At 37.9% G+C, this 20,113-nt stretch overlaps 1 long non-coding RNA gene across 1 annotated transcript; it reads right to left on the bottom strand.

The window, feature by feature from the left end:
- Nucleotides 1–16,597: 16,597 nt before the first annotated feature.
- Nucleotides 16,598–19,464, bottom strand: LOC113277921. Its single transcript, XR_003325222.1, has 3 exons — nucleotides 19,299–19,464; nucleotides 18,408–18,548; nucleotides 16,598–16,782 (listed from the first exon to the last, which is right to left on the bottom strand). It is a non-coding gene; the product is annotated as an uncharacterized LOC113277921 (long non-coding RNA).
- Nucleotides 19,465–20,113: the final 649 nt, after the last annotated feature.

The raw sequence follows: 20,113 nt of genomic DNA, 5'->3' as shown, positions 1-20,113 counted from the left end.
AAATTTGAAAAGTATCAGTTTTTCCCAAATTCTGATTTTTGGGCCATCGTACATTCGGGACTTTACAAAAAAATTATCCTCCGAATATTACAAGTTCAAAACAAACCATGACATGGCTCTAGGTGGTTCCAAGGGCCAATATAGAAGGTTAGACAACCCATATTCGGAAGTTTGGGTAACTAAGTTAACTTCCGATTATTTCAAGTTCAAAATTTGAAAAGTATCCGTTTTTTCCCAAATTATGATTTTTGGGCCATCGTACATTCGGGACTTTACAAAAAACATTATCCTCCGAATATTACAAGTTCAAACAAACCATGCCATGGCTCTAGGTGGTTCCAAGGGCCAATATAGAAGGTTAGACAACCCATATTCGGAAGTTTGGGTAACTAAGTTAACTTCCGATTATTTCAAGTTCAAAATTTGAAAAGTATCAGTTTTTTCCCAAATTCTGATTTTTGGGCCATCGTACATTCGGGACTTTAAAAAAAACATTATCCTCCGAATATTACAAGTTCAAAACTAGGCCTGTCAACGGCACTTAACGTAACAAATAATGGCTCTGCCGCTACCGTTGCCGTTTAAATTAGCGGTTAACCGTTATCCGTTAAATGCCGACGGAATTGTAAAATCCAAAACCATTGCCGTTGCGTCGGACTTATAGGCTAACGGTTAATTTTCCGGTATTAACTGGTATGATAATGAACTCACATTGTTGCAGGAGAAACAAGAACAGATTTACTAGCAGAATGCAAGAACCTGAGATTGAATTCCCTGTAGGTATCAAATTAACAAAACCCAACTAAGAATCCATGAAAGAAGAAGATTAGAAGAACCCAGAGATGAAGAATAGAAGAAGATGATGATCAAGTACTTATGTTTTTGCAGGAAAAGAAACAAGAAGAGGTGGTTTGTGTTGAATTCTTCTTCCATGGCAAGAAGGGAAATGCAAGAACTCGGGTCGTGTTGTTTGATGATTCATTGACAGCAACATTTTGTTTTCTTCTTCTTCTTCTTCTTCTTCTTCTTCTTCAATGGAGTGATTGTTTTTGCTTTGGGTCTGTAAAACTGAATGCATGGGTTTTTGATTCGTTCATCTGGCTTTTATAAGTGAAGGGAAATCAAGAATCAAGAAAAACTGAAAATTTTGAGTTCTGGACCGACTCTATAATGACCATTGGATCATTCTACAGTCTGTTATGATCTAGAACACTGTGCTTATGACACGTTTAGCCCCTAGCTCTGACTAAGGGGAGAACCAAATTTACAGAAAATTAACAACGCAATTGGATGCTCCTCTTTCGCTTTGGGTCATGATTAATTTCACGAATTGAAAACCCTAATTTCAATTTTCTTCTCTCGTTTGTGAGTTGATTCAGTTGAAGAACAGAAGAAGATGAAAATGATGTTGACTCGAGTATAATAACCTAGGTATAGATGAATTTTACACGTGCTAGGCACACGTTAGCGGTTAACGGAACTAAGGCTAACGGAAATAGGTCTTTCGTTGCCGTCACCGTCGGATAAAATTAACCGCTACATTATCGGTAACGGATAACGGATAACGGATATAATGGAACTAAACGTAACGGCAACCGGGTAATCGGATTCGGCTAACGGTTAACGGATTTCCATTGACAGGCCTATTCAAAACAAACCATGCCATGGCTCTAGGTGGTTCCAAGGGCCAATATAGAAGGTTAGACAACCCATATTCGGAAGTTTGGGTAACTAAGTTAACTTCCGATTATTTCAAGTTCAAAATTTGAAAAGTATCATTTTTCCCAAATTCTGATTTTTGGGCCATCGTACATTCGGGACTTTACAAAAAAACATTATCCTCCGAATATTACAAGTTCAAAACAAACCATGCCATGGCTCTAGGTGGTTCCAAGGGCCAATATGGAAGGTTAGACAACCCATATTCGGAAGTTTGGGTAACTAAGTTAACTTCCGATTATTTCAAGTTCAAAATTTGAAAAGTATCAGTTTTTCCCAAATTCTGATTTTTGGGACATCGTACATTCGGGACTTTACAAAAAAACATTATCCTCCGAATATTACAAGTTCAAAACAAACCATGCCATGGCTCTAGGTGGTTCCAAGGGCCAATATAGAAGGTTGACAACCATATTCGGAAGTTTGGGTACTAAGTTAACTGCCGATTATTTCAAAGTTCAAAATTTGAAAAGTACAGTTTTCCCAATTCTGATTTTTGGGCCATCGTACATTCGGGACTTTACAAAAAAACATTATCCTCCGAATATTACAAGTTCAAAACAACCATGACATGGCTCTAGTGGTTCCAAGGGCCAATATAGAAGGTTAGACAACCCATATTCGGAAGTTTGGGTAAAAGTTAACTTCCGATTATTTCAAGTTCAAAATTTGAAAAGTATCAGTTTTTTCCCAAATTCTGATTTTTGGGCCATCGTACATTCGGGACTTTACAAAAAAACATTATCCTCCGAATATTACAAGTTCAAACAAACCATGCCATGGCTCTAGGTGGTTCCAAGGGCCAATATAGAAGGTTAGACAACCCATATTCGGAAGTTTGGGTAACTAAGTTAACTTCCGATTATTTCAAGTTCAAAATTTGAAAAGTATCAGTTTTTTCCCAAATTCTGATTTTTGGGCCATCGTACATTCGGGACTTTACAAAAAAACATTATCCTCCGAATATTACAAGTTCAAAACTAGGCCTGTCAACGGCACTTAACGTAACAAATAATGGCTCTGCCGCTACCGTTGCCGTTTAAATTAGCGGTTAACCGTTATCCGTTAAATGCCGACGGAATTGTAAAATCCAAAACCATTGCCGTTACGTCGGACTTATCGGCTAACGGTTAATTTTCCGGTATTAACCAGTATGAATGAACTCACATTGTTGCAGGAGAAACAAGAACAGATTTACTAGCAGAATGCAAGAACCTGAGATTGAATTCCCTGTAGGTATCAAATTAACAAAACCCAACTAAGAATCCATGAAAGAAGAAGATTAGAAGAACCCAGAGATGAAGAATAGAAGAAGATGATGATCAAGTACTTACGTTTTGCAGGAAAAGAAACAAGAAGAGGTGGTTTGTGTTGAATTCTTCTTCCATGGCAAGAAGGGAAATGCAAGAACTCGGGTCGTGTTGTTTGATGATTCATTGACAGCAACATTTTGTTTTCTCTTCTTCTCTTCTTCTTCTTCAATGGAGTGATTGTTTTTGCTTTGGGTCTGTAAACTGAATGCATGGGTTTTTGATTCGTTCATCTGGCTTTTATAAGTGAAGGGAAATCAAGAATCAAGAAAAACTGAAAATTTTGAGTTCTGGACCGACTCTATAATGACCATTGGATCATTCTACAGTCTGTTATGATCTAGAACACTGTGCTTATGACACGTTTAGCCCCTAGCTCTGACTAAGGGGAGAACCAAATTTACAGAAAATTAACAACGCAATTGGATGCTCCTCTTTCGCTTTGGGTCATGATTAATTTCACGAATTGAAAACCCTAATTTCAATTTTCTTCTCTCGTTTGTGAGTTGATTCAGTTGAAGAACAGAAGAAGATGAAAATGATGTTGACTCGAGTATAATAACCTAGGTATAGATGAATTTTACACGTGCTAGGCACACGTTAGCGGTTAACGGAACTAAGGCTAACGGAAATAGGTCTTTCGTTGCCGTCACCGTCGGATAAAATTAACCGCTACATTATCGGTAACGGATAACGGATAACGGATATAATGGAACTAAACGTAACGGCAACCGGGTAATCGGATTCGGCTAACGGTTAACGGATTTCCATTGACAGGCCTATTCAAAACAAACCATGCCATGGCTCTAGGTGGTTCCAAGGGCCAATATAGAAGGTTAGACAACCCATATTCGGAAGTTTGGGTAACTAAGTTAACTTCCGATTATTTCAAGTTCAAATTTGAAAAGTATCAATTTTCCCAAATTCTGATTTTTGGGCCATCGTACATTCGGGACTTTACAAAAAAACATTATCCTCCGAATATTACAAGTTCAAAACAAACCATGCCATGGCTCTAGGTGGTTCCAAGGGCCAATATGGAAGGTTAGACAACCCATATTCGGAAGTTTGGGTAACTAAGTTAACTTCCGATTATTTCAAGTTCAAAATTTGAAAAGTATCAGTTTTTCCCAAATTCTGATTTTTGGGACATCGTACATTCGGGACTTTACAAAAAAACATTATCCTCCGAATATTACAAGTTCAAAACAAACCATGCCATGGCTCTAGGTGGTTCCAAGGGCCAATATAGAAGGTTAGACAACCCATATTCGGAAGTTTGGGTAACTAAGTTAACTGCCGATTATTTCAAGTTCAAAATTTGAAAAGTATCAGTTTTTCCCAAATTCTGATTTTTGGGCCATCGTACATTCGGGACTTTACAAAAAAACATTATCCTCCGAATATTACAAGTTCAAAACAAACCATGACATGGCTCTAGGTGGTTCCAAGGGCCAATATAGAAGGTTAGACAACCCATATTCGGAAGTTTGGGTAACTAAGTTAACTTCCGATTATTTCAAGTTCAAAATTTGAAAAGTATCATTTTTTTCCCAAATTCTGATTTTTGGGCCATCGTACATTCGGGACTTTACAAAAAAACATTATCCTCCGAATATTACAAGTTCAAAACAAACCATGCCATGGCTCTAGGTGGTTCCAAGGGCCAATATAGAAGGTTAGACAACCCATATTCGGAAGTTTGGGTAACTAAGTTAACTTCCGATTATTTCAAGTTCAAAATTTGAAAAGTATCAGTTTTTTCCCAAATTCTGATTTTTGGGCCATCGTACATTCGGGACTTTACAAAAAAACATTATCCTCCGAATATTACAAGTTCAAAACTAGGCCTGTCAACGGCACTTAACGTAACAAATAATGGCTCTGCCGCTACCGTTGCCGTTTAAATTAGCGGTTAACCGTTATCCGTTAAATGCCGACGGAATTGTAAAATCCAAAACCATTGCCGTTACGTCGGACTTATCGGCTAACGGTTAATTTTCCGGTATTAACCAGTATGATAATGAACTCACATTGTTGCAGGAGAAACAAGAACAGATTTACTAGCAGAATGCAAGAACCTGAGATTGAATTCCCTGTAGGTATCAAATTAACAAAACCCAACTAAGAATCCATGAAAGAAGAAGATTAGAAGAACCCAGAGATGAAGAATAGAAGAAGATGATGATCAAGTACTTACGTTTTTGCAGGAAAAGAAACAAGAAGAGGTGGTTTGTGTTGAATTCTTCTTCCATGGCAAGAAGGGAAATGCAAGAACTCGGGTCGTGTTGTTTGATGATTCATTGACAGCAACATTTTGTTTTCTTCTTCTTCTTCTTCTTCTTCTTCAATGGAGTGATTGTTTTTGCTTTGGGTCTGTAAAACTGAATGCATGGGTTTTTGATTCGTTCATCTGGCTTTTATAAGTGAAGGGAAATCAAGAATCAAGAAAAACTGAAAATTTTGAGTTCTGGACCGACTCTATAATGACCATTGGATCATTCTACAGTCTGTTATGATCTAGAACACTGTGCTTATGACACGTTTAGCCCCTAGCTCTGACTAAGGGGAGAACCAAATTTACAGAAAATTAACAACGCAATTGGATGCTCCTCTTTCGCTTTGGGTCATGATTAATTTCACGAATTGAAAACCCTAATTTCAATTTTCTTCTCTCGTTTGTGAGTTGATTCAGTTGAAGAACAGAAGAAGATGAAAATGATGTTGACTCGAGTATAGTAACCTAGGTATAGATGAATTTTACACGTGCTAGGCACACGTTAGCGGTTAACGGAACTAAGGCTAACGGAAATAGGTCTTTCGTTGCCGTCACCGTCGGATAAAATTAACCGCTACATTATCGGTAACGGATAACGGATAACGGATATAATGGAACTAAACGTAACGGCAACCGGGTAATCGGATTCGGCTAACGGTTAACGGATTTCCATTGACAGGCCTATTCAAAACAAACCATGCCATGGCTCTAGGTGGTTCCAAGGGCCAATATAGAAGGTTAGACAACCCATATTCGGAAGTTTGGGTAACTAAGTTAACTTCCGATTATTTCAAGTTCAAAATTTGAAAAGTATCAATTTTTCCCAAATTCTGATTTTTGGGCCATCGTACATTCGGGACTTTACAAAAAAACATTATCCTCCGAATATTACAAGTTCAAAACAAACCATGCCATGGCTCTAGGTGGTTCCAAGGGCCAATATGGAAGGTTAGACAACCCATATTCGGAAGTTTGGGTAACTAAGTTAACTTCCGATTATTTCAAGTTCAAAATTTGAAAAGTATCAGTTTTTCCCAAATTCTGATTTTTGGGACATCGTACATTCGGGACTTTACAAAAAAACATTATCCTCCGAATATTACAAGTTCAAAACAAACCATGCCATGGCTCTAGGTGGTTCCAAGGGCCAATATAGAAGGTTAGACAACCCATATTCGGAAGTTTGGGTAACTAAGTTAACTGCCGATTATTTCAAGTTCAAAATTTGAAAAGTATCAGTTTTTCCCAAATTCTGATTTTTGGGCCATCGTACATTCGGGACTTTACAAAAAACCATTATCCTCCGAATATTACAAGTTCAAAACAAACCATGACATGGCTCTAGGTGGTTCCAAGGGCCAATATGGAAGGTTAGACAACCCATATTCGGAAGTTTGGGTAACTAAGTTAACTTCCGATTATTTCAAGTTCAAAATTTGAAAAGTATCAGTTTTTCCCAAATTCTGATTTTTGGGACATCGTACATTCGGGACTTTACAAAAAAACATTATCCTCCGAATATTACAAGTTCAAAACAAACCATGCCATGGCTCTAGGTGGTTCCAAGGGCCAATATAGAAGGTTAGACAACCCATATTCGGAAGTTTGGGTAACTAAGTTAACTTCCTATTATTTCAAGTTCAAAATTTGAAAAGTATCAGTTTTTTCCCAAATTCTGATTTTTGGGCCATCGTACATTCGGGACTTTACAAAAAAACATTATCCTCCGAATATTACAAGTTCAAAACTAGGCCTGTCAACGGCACTTAACGTAACAAATAATGGCTCTGCCGCTACCGTTGCCGTTTAAATTAGCGGTTAACCGTTATCCGTTAAATGCCGACGGAATTGTAAAATCCAAAACCATTGCCGTTGCGTCGGACTTATCGGCTAACGGTTAATTTCCCGGTATTAACTGGTATGATAATGAACTCACATTGTTGCAGGAGAAACAAGAACAGATTTACTAGCAGAATGCAAGAACCTGAGATTGAATTCCCTGTAGGTATCAAATTAACAAAACCCAACTAGCATCCATGAAAGAAGAAGATTAGAAGAACCCAGAGAGATGAAGAATAGAAGATGATGAGATCAAGTACTTACGTTTTTGCAGGAAAAGAAACAAGAAGAGGTGGTTTGTGTTGAATTTCTTCCATGGCAAGAAGAAGGGAAATGCAAGAACTCGGGTCGTGTGTTGTTGATGATTCATTGACAGAAACATTTGTTTTCTTCTTCTTCTTCTTCAATGGAGTGATTGTTTTTGCTTTGGGACTGTAAAACTGAATGCATGGGTTTTTGATTCGTTCATCTGGCTTTTATAAGTGAAGGGAAATCAAGAATCAAGAAAAACTGAAAATTTTGAGTTCTGGACCGACTCTATAATGACCATTGGATCATTCTACAGTCTGTTATGATCTAGAACACTGTGCTTATGACACGTTTAGCCCCTAGCTCTGACTAAGGGGAGAACCAAATTTACAGAAAATTAACAACGCAATTGGATGCTCCTCTTTCGCTTTGGGTCATGATTAATTTCACGAATTGAAAACCCTAATTTCAATTTTCTTCTCTCGTTTGTGAGTTGATTCAGTTGAAGAACAGAAGAAGATGAAAATGATGTTGATTCGAGTATAGTAACCTAGGTATAGATGAATTTTACACGTGCTAGGCACACGTTAGCGGTTAATGGAACTAAGGCTAACGAAAATAGGTCTTTCGTTGCCGTCACCGTCGGATAAAATTAACCGCTACATTATCGGTAACGGATAACGGATAACGGATATAATGGAACTAAACGTAACGGCAACCGGGTAATCGGATTCGGCTAACGGTTAACGGATTTCCATTGACAGACCTATTCAAAACAAACCATGCCATGGCTCTAGGTGGTTCCAAGGGCCAATATAGAAGGTTAGACAACCCATATTCGGAAGTTTGGGTAACTAAGTTAACTTCCGATTATTTCAAGTTCAAAATTTGAAAAGTATCAATTTTTCCCAAATTCTGATTTTTGGGCCATCGTACATTCGGGACTTTACAAAAAAACATTATCCTCCGAATATTATAAGTTCAAAACAAACCATGCCATGGCTCTAGGTGGTTCCAAGGGCCAATATGGAAGGTTAGACAACCCATATTCGGAAGTTTGGGTAACTAAGTTAACTTCCGATTATTTCAAGTTCAAAATTTGAAAAGTATCAGTTTTTCCCAAATTCTGATTTTTGGGACATCGTACATTCGGGACTTTACAAAAAAACATTATCCTCCGAATATTACAAGTTCAAAACAAACCATGCCATGGATCTAGGTGGTTCCAAGGGTCAATATAGAAGGTTAGACAACCCATATTCGGAAGTTTGGGTAACTAAGTTAACTGCCGATTATTTCAAGTTCAAAATTTGAAAAGTATCAGTTTTTCCCAAATTCTGATTTTTGGGCCATCGTACATTCGGGACTTTACAAAAAAACATTATCCTCCGAATATTACAAGTTCAAAAAAAACCATGACATGGCTCTAGGTGGTTCCAAGGGCCAATATAGAAGGTTAGACAACCCATGTTCGGAATTTTGGGTAACTAAGTTAACTTCCGATTATTTCAAGTTCAAAATTTGAAAAGTATCAGTTTTTCCCAAATTCTGATTTTTGGGCCATCGTACATTCAAGACTTTACAAAAAAAATTATCCTCCGAATATTAAAAGTTCAAAACAAACTATGCCATGGCTCTAGGTGGTTCCAAGGGCCAATATAGAAGGTTAGACAACCCATATTCGGAAGTTTGGGTAACTAAGTTAACTGCCGATTATTTCAAGTTCAAAATTTGAAAAGTATCAGTTTTTCCCGAATTCTGATTTTTGGGCCATCGTACATTCGGGACTTTACAAAAAAAAATTATCCTCCGAATATTACAAGTTCAAAACAAACCATGCCATGGCTCTAGGTGGTTCCAAGGGCCAATATAGAAGGTTAGACAACCCATATTTTCGGAAGTTTGGGTAACTAAGTTCGGTAGATAGATATTTAAGAGTTCCACCGATTATAATATTCAGAATCAAAACGTGTATCATTACCAACCGATTATAATATTCGAAATAAAAACGTGTATCAAAGAGCCCGATTCCTACATTCGGAATCAAAACGTGTATCATTACCAGCCGATTATAATATTGCGACCGATTAAATCATATACCTTCACAAAAAAAATTCCAAAAAACTAGTAAAAATTACATGTTCGAAAAAAAAACGATCAAACATCGTCATCATCCGAGGGGATCAATTCGAGTAACTCAGCGGGAAAGTTGTTGTCCATAACGCGATCCCAATCAACCATGTTGGACTCATATTTTTTCACCCAATCCTTGCAATGGTTCATCGGGAAGTAATCATGCCACTTACTTAACGGAGGTAACGAACAATCTTTCTTTACTCTTAAACCGATAAAATGCATTTCATTCACAAATGCCATTACGATTCTTCTATCTTTAACCGACTCGTCGCAAGCCGTTCTTGTGGGTGCAAACGTCATGCTAAGTCCATACATAGGAGGAACAAAGAAATGTACCACGCAATTCAAAACGTCCGCTAGGAGATATCCAAATTTAGGCATTGTCATCCAATACTTCCATCCCCCGATTGTCGTCAATCCCCCACTTCACACGCGACAACTAAGTCTTTGAACTCTTGTTCTTTGTCGTATCTATCTCCTCGCCTCATCATCTCCATATAAAAACCCTTGTCCTTCACTAGTTGTACCGCCATCTTATTTCTTAAATATTGGCATTGGGTGACATCTTCGATATCCGCCTCTCTAAAGTAACCCATTTGTTCCGTAGCAACGTGAAACCCACAATTTCCATCCCCATCAACCTCGTCGGTCGACAAAACAAATGGAATGATAAGTGGAGGGAGTTGTTCCAAATACTCTTTGTATATTGTATATGTGGATCGATTTGGTCTTCCATTAAGATCTCTAGGGCAACGAAGAGTACCTTTGTCCTCTTTTATAGTAAGAATTTCCATTGGTTGGGTTTGTTGCGAGGCGTTCATTTGCTCAACAACTTCTTCGACAACATTGGGTTGACTTACTTGAGAAGGCTCTGTAGAGATCTTTGGCCTTACTTGTCGGGTGGTTGGTCCACTTTGATCATTTCTTGGACGACCTCTTTTCTTAGGTTCCGGCTCATCTTCAAATTCGGCTTCCGAACGCTCGTGCCTAGACAATATCTTTTATTAGACAAATACTCCTTCAACTCTTTTCTTTGGATGGTCCTCGACACTTCGGTGTTCGGCCTACCGGTGTTCTTTTGCTTAATAGGTTCATCAACCTCCCTTAAACAAGGGTGAAGGGCTTCCTCCAAATTATGCATCAATATTTGCTTTTTGGTGCCGTTTGATGTAGCGTAACGCTCGGCTATTCGTGCACACAATTCCGACTCCAAGAAAGACGGACCATCAACTACCGGGGTGTTCGGAGTGAAATTTAATTGCTTCCAAAATGGATGAATATCATTGATGTCAATCACTTCAACATACCTACCCAACTTATGACGACACGGGAGTCCAATACCTATCATATCCTTGCAAACACAAACCGTATTCTCGTCATCATAAGTTTTATATAACTTCAATTGTTTCATCATGCGATTTATTGCCCATCTTGAAACTTTATGAACAACTCCCCTTAGAAGCAATTTTTCCTTAATATGTTCCATCGGGAATTGGTGTACACTAAATTGCATACATTTCCTAATCTTTACGAGATCACGATTGGTGAATTCATGGATTGCTTCTTGGATCGACACAACTCCATTTTGACTACCAATTAGTATTTTCTTTAGTCGACCATGAGACCCCTCCGCAATGCTTGTCGCCTCGTTCTTGAAGTTACGATATTCATATGTCCATGCAAACACAAACCTCTCCTTAATCGTTAACCATTGTTTTTTACAATACTCAACCGGTTTTGGGTAGTCCGTGCCGTATTCATCCTCAAATTTCTTCAAGTTACATTCGTAAATTTCCTCGGTCATCGACCAAACGATTTTGTCCCATGCTTTCATGAACATTTTCCAAATAATTCCATCCTCCTTCCACTTTTCTTCAAATAACCTATCCTCTTCCTTACGTTCTTCCACGGTTAATTTACTAATGCGCTCATCCTCTTCCTTTGACCTCTTGGTACCCTTCCTTGGTCTTTTAGCTTGGAAATGATGATGGCAATTGGTTTTGAGATTGCATTGAATGTGCCACGTACATTGCAAGTTTTGGGCTTCCGGAAACACTACCGCTATTGCATGCATTAAGGCTTGATCGTTATCCGTTACAATAACCCTTGGAAAATTATCACCGTTATAAATGGACCTCAACGTCTCCAACATCCAAATGAAACTCACATTGTTCTCATGATCCATTAAACCCCATGCAATCGTAAAACGTGTTTTGTCCGAAGTATGGCAAGCATGTTCAACAACGACATGTTATACTTGTTTGTCTTATAAGTAGCATCTATCAACAAAATTTGATGAAAGAGTGACCAATTGGATCATTTCGGGATGTGCCAAGAAATACGAACCACTATACCATCATTTTCTTCCCTTCTCAAGGTGTAGCCGTGTAACTCCGCTAACCACTCCGATTGTTGCATGACCGTTCTACCCATCCCATTCAGTCCTTTTGATCGTAGCTAGGGCCGACTTAATTGTAGACAAAGAAGACAAGTTGTCGGGGTCGTCCGCCTTTATTTTACTTAAGATCGCACTCGCTTTTTGGATCCGCATAGACCTCACCGTCTGCATTTGATGTGGTTTTAACTTGGCAACCATTACATGTCCAATTAAATCCAACGGATCATCATGGTTGTGACAACCGTTATCAACTTTATACATTTTATACTCTTTACCTTTAATACCATCGGGCTTATAGAAGACAATCTTAAATGGGCATCCTATCTTCTTGGTATTGCTTCGGTATTTCCTATTCGTCTTCCGTACGTACTTACTATTCTTTCCCTCGTGACTCTTTCGCGTCCCACCTCGCTCACAAATCATTTCAAATCGAGTGTCACTAACATGATTATTTTGAACTACCACGCACATGTTATCTTTTGCCTTGTTCATAAGCCATTCCTTTGCCTCCTTCTTACTTCCAAATGTCTAAACGTGCATAAAACAAAACAAATCTAATAAGCATAACCATTTAACATATAAATTTTGAAAAAAAAAAAGTAGTAATGAGTATACCAAATCGTTTGCATAGTATAGGGAAGTGTCGGGCCTCAAATAGAAATCATCAACAAACTCTTCAACGGCCTGCATATGAAAGCAACAAATTATTATACAATAATCGGAGGTTATTAAATAAGTCAAACTGCCGAATATACTATATTCGGAATCCTATCGGTTACCCAAAACACCCGATTTATGCAAATGAATGTACACAGTTTACTGAGTGCAAAAAATGATATAATCGGAATCTAAAATATATAGTAAAACAACCGAATATAAATAACCGGGAGATAACTTTAATCGATAAACATCCGATTTTCAAGTTTTCGGAAATTTTATTTTGAGGCCACTGTTATATTCGGCAGTCAAATAATGTTAAACTATTACCGATTGTAAAGGATAAGAATACTGAGTTTTGAAATTTTTTGAGGAATTCGTTTTTGGGGCCATTCGGGGTAAATAACTCTACATAACTACCGAATGTAGATTTTTTTGGAAAACCAGTTTGGGGTTTTTTCTCATATTCGGCAGTAAACTACTATCTTGGAACTACCGAATATACATATTTGGTACTCAGTGTGTTATATTCGTAAGTTTATTCGAGAAATTATCTACCGAATCTGGGTAGTTCATGGCATTCAATGCATGCAATAATCGGTTTTTCTTGTTTACAAAAGCACACAAACGCATGCAAATCGAGTATTTGAGTTTCTTAACACAATACCTGTGTTTTACATGCATCGTTAGCTTCAATATCAGGCGATTCTCCATTTTCTTCCATGAAAGGGTCGTCTAGGTTTTCCTCTCCACAAAAGTTTGGATCATTCAACATATACCCCAAATCGTCTTCGCCATGATACTCACCTTCTTCTTCATATCCATCCATTTTTGTAGTGATAAAATGGGTTTTCCCTTTTTTCCTTCACCTTCTTCTCTATAACTCTAACAACTCAAAAATGAAAAAGAAATGGAAAAAATGAAACATAAATCATTCTTATACTGCACCGACTACAATCGGAAGTCTGGGTAAATTTTTGTCTTCCGATTGAAATCGGAGGATAAAAATGTTATCATATCCTCCGAATATATAAGGGTAATTTTGCCATTACGAATTACGCGAGATAAGGGCTGGCTACATTTTCCCTTTGGGTGACCTTTTTTGTTTTATTGTTGGCCCCTAAATTCTTTTGAGTGGCCCCTAAAAACGCGAGGAAAAAAACCACACCAAGTTATAAATTATTTCTATCCACCTATTGACCACCTTCTTCTCCCCCATTTCCACCCACCAACCACATTCTTCTACTTTCATATTTTCATTTTGGTGGAGATTAGCAAAAGAATTTGAATGTAAAAAATTTCTCGCCGACCCATTCGATTCGAAGAGGAAAACTTGAAGAGGTGCTGGGATTATACCAGATCTTGTAAATTTCCTTTCCCGTTATAGGATCAATATCCTCGTATGTAAGTCTGCTGTCAGAAACTACATACAAATCTTGGTCATGCGTGCTCGTAAACAATAATAACAGTTCCCTTATTCATATCCTTGACCAATTAATGCCGTCATGTTATCTACTTCTTAACGAATCAAACCCTTAAGAAACCTAAATAAATCCAGTTTCTGAAATTAACCACTGACCCATTACTTCACAGTACTTTAGATCCTTAAATCCCTAATTTGAGTACAATCAAATCAAGAGCAGAGAATATCATGATATCCAAACAGAGAGAATTAATTTAAAGCGTGATTACCAAACTTTTATTACAGATTTTATACCAACATTTTTTTTGTAATTGATGTATTGCTTTAATTGCTAGTGAGGGTCTTGATGATCTTAGCCATAGACTTTCAATCTACAAGTATGGTGAGTTTTGGTTGCCAAACTGGTGTTAGATGGATTAAAATGAAGAGATAAATATTTCTCTAAAAATAAAAATATTATTTATTGGATTCTGTGGTTCTGGCCAAAATGCAAAATTCTAATCTTATGTATAACATCTTTGATGAATTTGGTCTTATTCCATTCACTCAAGCTAGATTTAGGTGATAATTCTTAACTTCAAATTGGAAATTATAGCTACTTTTGAGTCGCATCTCATCTGTTTCATTTCTAATGTGTGAAGGAAAGAGAGAGAAAAGAAGTCTGAAGAGAAATTCTAGGACACGAGTTAAGTACAATACCCGGATGAAATTGATTATTTCAATATATAGTCCGCGAGTTACAACACCAAAGGTGTCACTATCCATGCACGAAAACTCCAACAAAACAAATTGTTCACAAAAATCCCATTTGACATAAACTCTATATTACCGTTCTAGTTTAAATCATCCCAACAAAAACAAAAATCAAGCCCACCTTTAATTTTATAATTTCCACCAACAACAACACACCATTGTGCCACCACCACTGACCACCATCGCCGCCAACCATCACCACTGCACCTCCACCACCATCGCCACCGCGCCAACACCACTGACCACCATGGCCGCAAACCACCATCTCCGACCACCACCACTGCACCTCCACCACCGCACCTCCATTGCCACCGCGCCACCACCGCACCTCACCGTCGCCACTGCACCACCACTTCTGACGCCACCACCGCACCTACTACCCACTGCATCACCACCTCCGACCACCACCACCGCACCTCCACCACCGCCACTGCATACCACCTCCGACCACCACCACCGCCACTGCATCACCACCTCCGACCACCACCACCGCACCTCCACCACTGCCACTATACACCACCTCCGACCACCACCACCACCACCGCACCTCCACCTCCACCACCGCCACTGCACCACCACCGCACCCCTCCACCATCGCCTACCGCCACCACAACCGTCACTACTGCCGCCGTCAACCACCACCGCCAACCACCTCCGTCCGCCACCACAACCACCGCCGCCACCACCATCTTCCACCACCACTACACCACCACCTCCGACCACCACCACCATCTGCCACCACTCCACTACACCACCACACCGTCCACCACCACCGTCCGCCACCGCCACCACCACCACCACCACTGTACACCGCCACCGCGCCAGCCACCGCCCCCAGCCAGCACCACCACTACCGAACACCACCGATACCGCCAACACCTGCCGCATCGCCGCCAGCAGCACGACCGCCCACCACCACCACCGACCAAAAATTAGATGAAACCGATTTTGGGTTTCATCATTAATACGTTGAAACCGATTTTGGTTTCATCATAAATAAGATGAAACCATAATTAGTTTCATCAGAATTCAACCAAAATTCTATAAATAACAGAGACCTAAAACGAAACACGGTGTTCTTTTATTCTATCAATAATTTTCTGGTGTTGGGTGGATAAAAATTGGCGAATCTAGTAAAATCTCTCCCTTGAAATGCAGAGTAATCGTTCAATACATTCGTCTGAAAAGGGGAAAAACTGGGAGCATGAGGGCCCAGACCAAATTGATTACCTTGACATGGGTTGCTGCAATGAGTGTTCCCCCAACTCCTCCACCAATCACTCAGCCATCTGAACTAGAAAGGGAGATACTGAGGGAACTAGATCGGCCACGAGACCCACCACCATCTGTCATCAAGTAAGTGACTGACAAGCATAGGATCTCAAACAGCCCCATTGCAAGTTAAAGTAACACCATTCATTCACCAAGATAAAGCTGATTAGTTAAAATGGAGAACATTGAAAACTGTGAAGGGAGACGAAACACATTTTGGGAGAGTGGTAAGGTATTTGGCAAAACAAGAACCATCTATTGCAAACATTAACGTCTTTCAGTTAAAAGCTAACTCCTGGTACAATAAGAACCAAACATTTCAACAAAAGTTCCTCAACTTCCTTAACACTTGGGAGAGGTAGCAGGAAATTCTGCAACAAAATTCAGGATGGGAACCCTCACCCATGAAGTCATTTAAGACTACCATACCAACAAACAAAAGTTCGGACACAAAAATGCAGACCCTCAGTCCTTGAATATGCCATAAATATTTGCAAGAAATATCATAGATCAACTTGGAATTAGACATCTTATATACTGTTAATCCATGTTCAAACCTTATCCTATATTGAATCCAGAGTACAAAAAAAAAACTTTGGTTCTGTTAAAAGCAAACCTCATATGTGACTGAGCCACCAGAAGATGCAGGCTGCTGAAGTGTCACTGTGGACACAACCCCGTTAGCTGAGAGAATGCAGACAGCTCTTGGGCCCTGCTGTGAAAATAACATTATTTTTGAAGCAATATCCTGCACAAGAAGGTAAAAGAATCAAGTTATACAGATACATTAATGAACTGATATTAACCATTTGCATCTAAAGGCAACCCAGAATAAAGTAACATTTAGGAAGGTTTCATGAGTCCAGTTAGGGCCTTCAGTAATTCAATGGTAACAGGAGAAAGTGCCATATTCCAAATAATAATCAAATGGCAATAGTATTTTTCTGAGGAAGTTCCTCCAGAAGGGATGAATCAAACGTTATCTAGAAAAAATATCAAAGTTCAGGTGCTCATTTAAAACATTCTAGTCCTTTATTTCGAGAAACGTTTTTCAGCATAACCCATCAATTTACTATCAGATCAATATCACACATTCTCCGCTCAAACATCCTATACTGTACTTAAATCAATTAGAATAAAAAGCGCAAAGCTTTATACTACCTGGACATTGCCAAATCGAGAAAATAATAAAATACAACTATATCCATTACCACTAAGAGGACAAATATCCATTACCTCTAAGAGGACAATAATGGACTAATTTCACTATCTAATAGTGATGGAATTAATATCTATGCGTTGTCAACAGGAGTACAACAATCTCAAAGCATTGAAACACTCATAATGGAACAAAGAAAATATTTCCTTCAAATCAATATGAACCCTTCATCTGATGTAATTGAGAAAGTGCTAGCAACAGATTTGAAACATAGAAGGGCGAATGAAAAAATGGACAGGTATGAAGCAAACCTCTCCTACTGCAATTGTGATTATATGTGGGGTAAAACCATTCCCAGCTGAACCTGAGATCCATTCACTTAGCATGGAAGTTTGGCAAGAGTCATCATGCGTAAACATACAAACAAGAAAAACACCCTCTAAACATTTTTCTCAACGAAGAATATTCCAAAATTCAATTTAAGTAAGGATAAATACGATGAAACCAATTTTGGTTTCATCATAAATAAGATGAAACCATAATTGGTTTCGTCAGAATTCAACTGCAAGAAAAATTATAAACCATGATTCATTCTGTTTGACCACACCAATAACAATTATCTGTGTTGGCTTATAAAAAAAAACTTGAACATTCCCTCATTAATAATTGTTCAGACCATTGACTCGAATAAAACCCACACTGAAAACATTTTTAACGCCCACTAACACATCTGTCATCACCATTAGTCATATATTATAAACATTTTGTTGTAATACCAGTAAGTACCATAATTCAGTAAAAGTTCGAGTATACACATTACATAGTAAGTACATAGAAATCCTAACCCAAATTTTGAACTTGATCAAGAGGTGATTAAAAACTTCCTATCACACACAATTGATCTAATGTTACATCCACAAGAATATTATACACTAAACTTCAAGAGCTAAAGAAATATTTTGAAAAGGTAAAAAAAAAACACTTTCCATTTACTGGGGAGCACACAACATAATCACAGGGGAAGAAGGAACGAAACTCAATAGCATAAAATGTGAATGTCACTTTGAGGTAAGGATTCCATGAAGCAACGGGTTCTACTTTTTGAAAATACAACATCATAGTACTTCTAAACTCCACCCCCCAAACCGAAATGGAAGGATAAATAGCAATGGAACGATAAAAACATTTGAAACAAAATTTAAGAGAGAAATTACCTTGCACTAACTTCGTTCTAAGACGCAACTGCATTTAAAATCATTGAGTTCCACAAGTGCATGAACAACTGCAATATATTCTTCCTCACCCTGTTCATTCATCAAGCCTTTCAACAATTCGTCCTCCTCGATGATCAATTCCTGCATCACAGCAACATACACATAACTATAATTTGACCAACAAAACGTGGTTTCATGCACAAATTTCAAAAACATAATTAAAATTCAGATGAAACCACAATTAGGTTTCGTCGAAAAAAAATCGCAAAACTGAAACAAAATCATATAACACCACAAAGATCTATTGGATATCCTGTAACTAGTTGGGTACAAATTATCTAACTCTTTGAAATGGCATCATTGGTGTATTATAGTTAAAATTAACATGTGTTGTTCTTCCAAACTAACAATATTTCAACTTGCGAAAAAATACCATAGCTCTTCCAAAAAACTACCAAAAATTAACCTACTAAATGATTATAATCCCTCTTACGAGTAAATGGAACTCCATAGTCAATTCCTGCATCACAAAAATTAAAGGAAGACCTTCGACATTTGCGTATACGTCTGAAAGTATGAAAGTTCCTTTCTTGTTAAAAATATTAGTTAAAGGAAGACCAAACAACATTCACATCAAGGTTAACAAAATGACTAGTTCAATTACCCTGTTTTGTATCAGGATCATTGATTATAAACGAAAAAAAAAACGAAGATCAAGTTTAATTCTCCATCATTATTCAATACCCTCGATCTAATTCACCAAATCAACAAACCAATTAAAATTTGTGACCAATTTTTTTGACATTCAACTTTAAAATAGATAGATTGAGAAGAAAAATTACACTAATCTTATATTCAAAATTAGATCTCTAGATTCAGTTTAATTTTTACCTTCTTTTCCCTAATTCGCATACTCAATCTGTATTTTATATTCGTTGAGTAAAAGGAGGAGGTGTTGTTGTTGGTGATGGGGAAAAAGGAGACGGAGGGTTAGGATATTATCGTCGATTTGGTGGTGGTGCAGAAAGAAGAAGAGGAAGTGCTGCTAGTAGTTGGAGAAGAGGAGGCGGTGGAAAAAATAAATGAGATAAGAAGAGGAGGGGACGACAGAAAATAAGAAGAAATAAGCTATGGGAGGGCTGTTATGGAATTATTAGAAAACTTGAAAGATTTAATTTAAACTTTATAAAAAATCTGGGGTTTTTGTATCACTTTTGGGGGAAATGGAGTTCTTCTAACTCTCAACATATGGATGGAGTTTTGGTAACTCAAACCGTATCACCTTGGTTTTTTATAGCTTATTATGTTCAATATAATCTAATCCATTGTTTTGGTCTGATCCACCGACTAGAATACCTTGTTAGATATTGTAAAATTTAGCCCTATCATAGTAATTTTTATCAAATTTAATTTGACTTTTGTAGGTGACAAATAGGATAAAGAAGAATTGAAAAGTAAAATTACTTTTAATATCTTAAGGGAGGTGGAAAATAGAAAAAGTGTGGGTGGCAGATAGATGAAACCTTTCCTAATTAATAGCTCACCAAAGTTATAGTGGATTCACATCTTTTGAAGTATCTTCAGTGCAATCCAAAGAAAAATTGAGCCAAAACTTATTGTTATTGTTAGGTTTAATGACTCACATTAGTCGTACGTACCAAGTATTGTTGTCTGATCGCAACAAGATCTTTAATTATCTTTCTCTT

The sequence above is a fragment of the Papaver somniferum genome, chromosome 5 (genome assembly GCF_003573695.1).
Source record: "Papaver somniferum cultivar HN1 chromosome 5, ASM357369v1, whole genome shotgun sequence".
Classification (NCBI taxonomy): Eukaryota; Viridiplantae; Streptophyta; class Magnoliopsida; order Ranunculales; family Papaveraceae; genus Papaver; species Papaver somniferum.
Note: the sequence above shows the minus strand (reverse complement) of the source record. Positions and strands in the feature narration are given on the sequence as shown.